The sequence below is a fragment of the Corvus moneduloides genome, chromosome 8 (assembly GCF_009650955.1).
Source record: "Corvus moneduloides isolate bCorMon1 chromosome 8, bCorMon1.pri, whole genome shotgun sequence".
Lineage (NCBI taxonomy): Eukaryota > Metazoa > Chordata > Aves > Passeriformes > Corvidae > Corvus > Corvus moneduloides.
This window is the reverse complement of record NC_045483.1, coordinates 7,731,202-7,738,470: the sequence shown is the minus strand read 5'-3', so window position 1 is coordinate 7,738,470 and position 7,269 is coordinate 7,731,202. Positions and strand designations below refer to the sequence as shown.

At 38.8% G+C, this 7,269-nt stretch overlaps 1 long non-coding RNA gene across 1 annotated transcript; it reads left to right on the top strand.

Annotated features, from left to right (window-relative positions):
- Positions 1-289: 289 nt before the first annotated feature.
- LOC116447706 lies at positions 290-6,585 on the top strand. Its single transcript, XR_004241659.1, has 2 exons — positions 290-606; positions 4,240-6,585. It is a non-coding gene; the product is annotated as an uncharacterized LOC116447706 (long non-coding RNA).
- The last annotated feature ends 684 nt before the right edge of the window (positions 6,586-7,269 follow it).

Here is a 7,269-nt window from a genome sequence, read left to right as displayed (position 1 = left end):
TTTACATATTTTTGCCTTTATTTTTTTCTTAATGGAAAGGAACAACAATAGAAAGACTTCTCAGATATTGCCGTTTTTTGTATGATTTCAAACCCTTACATTACAAATTTATAGCTGTTCGTAAGGTCAGCTGGAGCACTTGCATATTTTAGAAACTATGACTCGTTTGGGGCACTGTATTGGCACTGAGAATGAGCAAAATAATAAGACAAATAGCAATAGGGGAATGGATATGTACAGTAGCATACAAAATGTTCAATGCACAGAAGAAAAGCATTTTTGTAATACCATGTCTCCTTGCTTTTAGGTTTGACAGCCCACACTTGTGCTCTGGTGGGCTGTCCCATCCTTTACAGATTCTGCTGGATTCCAGCTGCCCTGTGACCTTGTTGTTCCAACACTGCCCAGCAGCATCTTCAGAGCTGAGCTCCCTGGGCCGTGGCAGCACAGTCCTTCGTCAACACCTGTGTGCCCACTTGAAATTCCCCGGCTAGGGAATTCTGAGATGGTGTTGGTGAAATGCTGGGAATTGCCTAAAAAAGAAAGGATATTGCTGGAGCAGAGACAACAGCTTTTGAAGCAATTTTCTGGCCCACACAGCTTCAGGTCAGTTTGGTTATGGGTGGTCAAAGCTTAGCCTGTGTGTTTTCAATTATTTGCTGGAAATAGTTCTGCATATGACGTCCGTGGAAGGGAATTAGTTGGTTGCTGGATGGTAAAATGATTATTTCAGGTATTGTCACTTTATCTTTGTCCTGTGAGCATGGATTTATATATCTACAGAAAGAGCACTGGAGAATTATTATTTCTAGAAACGTTCACCTTCTAGCTGAAGCTGCAGTGAAATGATTAAATTCATCTTAAAATAGGGTTTTTCAGAAAGTAAGCTGACAGAATGAAGAGGGTTCACCACAGGGCTACGAAAATGATTCAAGGTTTGGAAAACCTGCCACTATTTAGAGGCTTAATTAGCTCACTCTACTTTAAAATAAAATTACCATGTGATATGATCAGCCTACAAATACTTATTTTGTCATTCCTAGTGGCAGCTCCTTTCTCTTTCTCATAAAAGCACAACAATATCCAGCCTAAGTACTCATTGCTTGAAAATAAGAAACAATATTTCTAATTAGATAGATAAATAGATAACTGTCCAAAAGCAGAATGGATACTTGAAATCTTTAATTCGAGACCGTAGACTTCCTAGAAGGATGAACTTACCTTGAACACAGCCTGATGAGGGCTAAAGGACACTCACCACCAAGGATATCCAAAAGATCAGTCTGAAGGAGGAGGTGAGATGACAATAATTACTTCTGCCCTTGTAATCTGTGGCTGTGTATAAGGGAGATGGATAGGCAGTAGAGAACAGAGCTTATTTGGAATAGGCACTATTTTACAGCCTACTAAAGGCTTCAAGGCCAAAGTGAATACCATAATAATGGCAATTAAGGTAGAGCTGGCTATCTTTCCAGGTTAGGCTTTTGAGTTAATCATGCAAAGGTCATTACTAATGCCACTCAAGCACAGCAGACACGTAAAGCCACCTCTAAACCACCTCTGATAAAAATGGCTTGCAAATCTTATCTTTCTCCTTAGTAAATTAAAAAGGTGTTCTATATATTTATTTTTGTAAGCTGTACAGTTGTTTTCATTTTTTAAAAGAATGACTGCTTTAGAATATAAGGCCTGTTCCTACAAATCTAAAATATTTTACTGGAATTTCAGGATAAAAATAGAATTTACTTAAAACTGTGTCAATTAAGAAAATATGGTATTGATAAGTTTGTTTAACATTTCCTTCAGAAAAGTAAATAAATACTGAAGTGACATAAATAGATACTGCCTGGATAGGCAGGCAGACAGAGAGAAATAGAATAATCTTGGAAGTCTGTTGCATAGAATGGGTAGATTGAATATGAAGTATGGCATAAAATGTGATTGTTTAAAAAGGAAGCCAATTATGCCTCTGTTTTGAAATACAAATCTTGCAAACTTACTCATAGATTTGCTACCACTATTCCATGCAGCTTGCAAAATTCTTGATGAAAAGAAGTATTTTTTTCATCCCTTGTGGAGAAGCTGTTTCTATTTAGATGCACAGCAGAAGTTCTAATTATTGAACCTTTCCTCTCTTAGACTGTGCTCCCATTGCATAACATTCTGTCCCTCAATGGCCTTTTTCCTTCATGTTTTCTCCATAATGAGGAAGAAGGCACTGTTTTAGTCTGTGTTGGCAGAGCAGGACCTGCCTTGTCAGGGGTTGAGTCTTTTGCAGAGGATGAGTCTCTGCTGTGACTCCGCAAGGAACTCTCTACCAATTATTTCCAGGGAAGAGCCATCTCACAGTAAACATCTCTCTCTTAATGGTGACAGACTTAGTCAGGAGAGTGAAATAATAAATCTTACAGAAACCGGGAGCTGACTGAATTATTGAAGGAGAAATCACTCCTGCCAGGTGCTAAGAAGTTTGGTGACAACACAAAAATCTCCAAGCCCTGGAATAAAAGTATTTTGCATTTTTAGAGCATTTCATGTCTTCAAGATGCAGAACAGATGTTTCTTAATTCTTCTAATGGTTCTGTGAAGCAGGTCAGCATTATCTCAGCTTTACAGATGGGCAAGGAGTACAGAGAGGTTGAATGATTTGTCTCGGTCCAGGGTATGAATCACTGTCAGAACCAGGAATAGGATTCAGCAGTGCTTCGAGTACATGCACATGCTGAAACCACTCAACCACACTGTATCCATCATAAGAAATGGAAATTAATTTTTAATATTCCTGTTTCTAAAGTGAGATTTTGGATTTCAGAAAAATGAAATATTTATTTCATTATGTATGACTTCATAAGCCTATAATTTATACCAGGATAGATTTATTGGCTTTATTTCCCTGTGATAATTAGATAGTCCTTGTTGATCTAATGGGTTTGTGATTTTTAGTGATGTATCCATCTCCCCAAAGAAACAGCATTACTTGCCTCTTATGTACTTAGGAACAGAATTAAATGGTATGCACATAAAAATCTTATGGAGCTACAATATTAAAATGAAGGGGTTTTCCTTCTCCTAAATGTAGGCTAAATATACTAAATTAATTTGCAACTACTTCAGTTTTCTAAGCAAGTTTAATCCTCAGATATTTATCAGGCTGGCAGCATCACAGTCCTCTATGTACTTAAAATATTGAGTGTTTAAACTGCTGATATGTTGCAATGATACCAGCAGATTGCAAAGAGTTTGCAAACATTAATTAGTTTTCCTTTAGCAGGGGAAAAACCCCACCAAGTGCCTCTGGCTGGCTGGTGATTCAGCCCTGTGTGCAGGACAGTGACTGACACTGGAAGAGAGAACATTCTGGACTGAGACAGCTGCGAAGGAGGGGTTTTCCCTAAATCCCAGCAACCTCCTTTTGCTTCAGAACCTCCTGAATTACTTTACTCCTGTTACTATGTTACTGAAGCTGCTGCAGCTGTGGTATCACCATAAACGTTAAATCTAAAATTCTAGTCCTTTTGTCTGGTCAGCCTCAAAATTAATTTCTTTCCATCACTCTTTTCTCTTTTTTTAAATCAAAAATATCCTTTCCCAGAGCCACAGGGCTCCTGCTTTCCCTGTGCAGAAATTAGTCTCAATCCCCTGCCCAACAAGTCAAAGACTCCTCCTCTTTCACAGGCCGGTCTTGAATCCTTAACATTTTTTTTTCCCTGAATGAAAAGCAGATTAAACTGCATCTTCTTTTGTATAACTAGTATATAGGAAACTCTGAAAACTGTGGCACTGATCACAGAAATCCTAAGGAGTAGCCTGACCTTTTCCACAAATGAACATTGCAGTTTCAGCTAAAATTAAAAAAAAAGACTAAGCATTATCATATTTTTCATTCCTGCATTATTATGTTCATGATAAATTTGGGGAATCCTGCGGGTGTATTCTGCCAGAAAGTCAAAAGGAGGGCCTTGCTGAGTATTTTTGAATAAATGTGTCCTTTAAAGGTTAAGTATGAAGGAAAGGATGTAACATTTTTGTTCAATTACACTAATGTTTTAAAGGCAGCATTACTGTCAAGACAAATAACATCTTAGGAAAAGACAAGGATTGAGGGAGGCTGAAAGAGTGACCCAGAGGAATCTCTATATAAATATAGGAAAAAAGACAACAGCAGAAAGAGTGAATGGACTAAATTGTGAATGGATATATTGGTTGTGATCCTGCTTTTGTTTCTTCTTTCTTTTTCAGCCCCAAATTAGACTTCATCCATCTGGGTGCACATGCCCTGCTCACCAAATTTCTGCTTAGCCTTGCACAGATCAGAACTAATAACCCAAGCAAGAGATTCTCATCTGTTCCCCTCCCTTGACCTCCCGGCGCTGCTCTGTTCCTCTCCAGACAGCCTGGGCACACACAGGAGCCAGAATTTGGCCGGCATGTTGGCAATGGGAGAAGAGTTTAAAAGGGAGAAAAGAAATGCAGATGGCTGAGAACCACCTGTCAAGGATTCCCAGGGTGCAGACAGATTAGTGATGCTATTTGTGGTTGCAGTGGATGCAACAATCTCTTCCCCACAGCCGTTGATGGGGACAAGTTGCTGCTCCAGGGTGAGCGGTGAGAAAGGTGCTTCCCCTTTTCCTTCACCTGCTCCCTGGCACTTAGGGGAGACACATTTAAAGCCAAAATGGAGAAATCAAGCTGTTTATGAGAGCCAGTATTTACTTCACTTCACAGGAACTTTCTCTTATAATATATTAGATATAATTTTTTCCTTTGTCTTGTACTGTGTGTTAAGGGCTGTCCTATTGTGGCTGCTTTGACAGCCACATCTTTCTTGTTTATAATACAATTTGACTGACAATAAGTCAGGGAACTGTGATTTGAACTCCTCGTTGTGACTGGCCTGACAATAGTCTTTCTCATTTATAGTGCCATTTGATTGACAATAAGTCAGGGGATTGGCAGCTGGTTAGGGGGTTTTTTTTTTTCCCATGAATGTGTATTTCTGGCTAAGACAAGACATCTATTCCTAAGTAGTTTGACAGATAATTTGTACAAAATTCTAGAATGGTGATATTCTTCAGCATCCTTATTAAAATAATATTGTTCTTTGGCTTTGTACCAGTTTCACTTTTAAGATGATGGTTTTCCTTCTTTCTTCTGTGCCAGCTGTGTCTCTATTTTTGTCACCATTACTAAAGCTTTATAGAATTGCAGTTTATATGTTAGTAACTGTTACATGTGTTCTTGACAATTTTTCTTCTTAACAAGCGTGAGAAAAGCTATTATCTGGTTTGTGAAATCAGTGTAGATGTGCTATAATTGGGAGGTTTGGGGAACTCTTTTCAGTGGTTCTGCTTGTGTACTGTTAATTGTAGTCAGTCACTTCCACGATATTTTCTTTATTTTTATAGAGAAGGAATTCTGGCACTCACTGTGCTGTTGATAAGTATCATCTCTAAAGAAACACACTTTCTCTGACACTTGGCACAACTCTGCCTTCCACCCGAGAGTCCCAAAGCCAAAACCAGCACAGTTTGTGGTGATGTAATAGCAAAGGAGTAGTTTGCAGTGACCTTCTGCAAAACTTGGCCAGGAATCAATGCCAAAATGGCCTATGAAACATACCCCGGGCAGTAGAATAACAACCTGTCAGGCTGCCTAATGCATCTTTGCCTTCCCTGCAATGTCCAAAGGCAGAGGAAAGTGAGAACATGGAAAACAGATACCCTAAAGAGCATTTTTATTTAGAAAACAAAAAAAAGCCCGAAACCCACAAACACGTATTTGCATATTACTGCTGCTGTGCAGTTTCAGTCTGATCATGAAGGGCTCTCAATTGGATATCCTTCATGAGTGCAGCCACTGTGGAGGCGGGTTGAAGGGCAAGGGAGAAGGGTTCATGGGCAGGAAATCAATAATGGTGCAATTCCCAGGATGAGGCAGCAGATTCTGCAGCCACTTGCAAGTCCATTATTCACATCAGTTCCAGTGTCCATGTTTATAAAAAGCATATTTTTAATACCCCTACAACCCCACACAAGATACATTTAATACAGCTAAGAGAAGGACTAGTTTATATTTTTTGCAGAGCACCCATGAATTTTTTAACTGGAGGGATATGATCTCTGCACAGTTTCAATGTGCCACTTTCACATGCAGATATTTTGTATACAAATACTGGGAAGATTTTCTTTAGTCACTGGGTAAATATTCTGCTCAGAAATAGTTTCAAAGTTCTTCATAAGGAGTCCAGTCAGCTACATCATTTAAATATGCATGAGGGACTGAAGCCTGAACAAGCAAAAGCATAAATTGCACTTGAGCTACTGAAGAACAAAAAGTAGAACAGGTATGTTTGTGTCTATGCTTGTTACTAAAGGATGAAAGTGTGAAGAAAAACTTTAAATTGGTACTGGAAATACGTTAGATTTTAGAATTCTGATGCAAAAATATTCAGTAGAACAAGAAGCCTAAAATGAGAGCTAAAGGCACTAGGCCAGAGAATTGAAATGTAAAGTTTGTTCATGGTGGAGAGAAAAATATTTATTCCTTGTTTTTCTATTCCAAATAAATTTCTTTCTCATGCTGTAATCTCTTGCTGCTGTTTATCACAACCTGTGACTTTTCTTATTCCCTCTTCTCTTTTAAAAATCATGAAGCTGGTGGTGCATTTAATCAGCCTCTTTCCTGGATGATGCCAAATAGGGAGCATATTCCCATGAAACACTTGAGATGGTGAATTCCCCCACTTAAATACCACCATTTTAAACAGGGAAGATTAACACAATAAAAAAAAAAATCAAAGGGAACAGAATAATGTTTCAAAGCTACTCCAGGCTAACGTAACACAGCACTGAGCTCTGTGCTCACACAGAGAGCTGCTGGCCTCAGGCAGGCTAAATAAAACGTGTTTTACATCTGGATCAGAGTTAGAAAAAAATCTTAATACTGCTATCATTGCTTGGGTTTTTTCCCTGAACAAATGGTGAGGAATATAGCAGCCACTATTGCTGTACTATGGCTTTCATAAAACAGAATGGCTGTGTTTTATCACTCCTCCTCACTTATGCCACTTCTTGGCAATCAGATAGGGATATTCACTAAAATTTTTATTTTAAAATTAGCTGCTGGGGGGCTGTTTGGGGCACAGTAGGGCCAGCTATGGTGTAGAAGCAGACACAGTTATTCACGTTTCCAGATCCCTTTGAAGTGGTTCCAACTCCATGAGTAGGAGCTGAAACAGCTGTTTCTATGAGGTGGAAAACAGAGGCATCT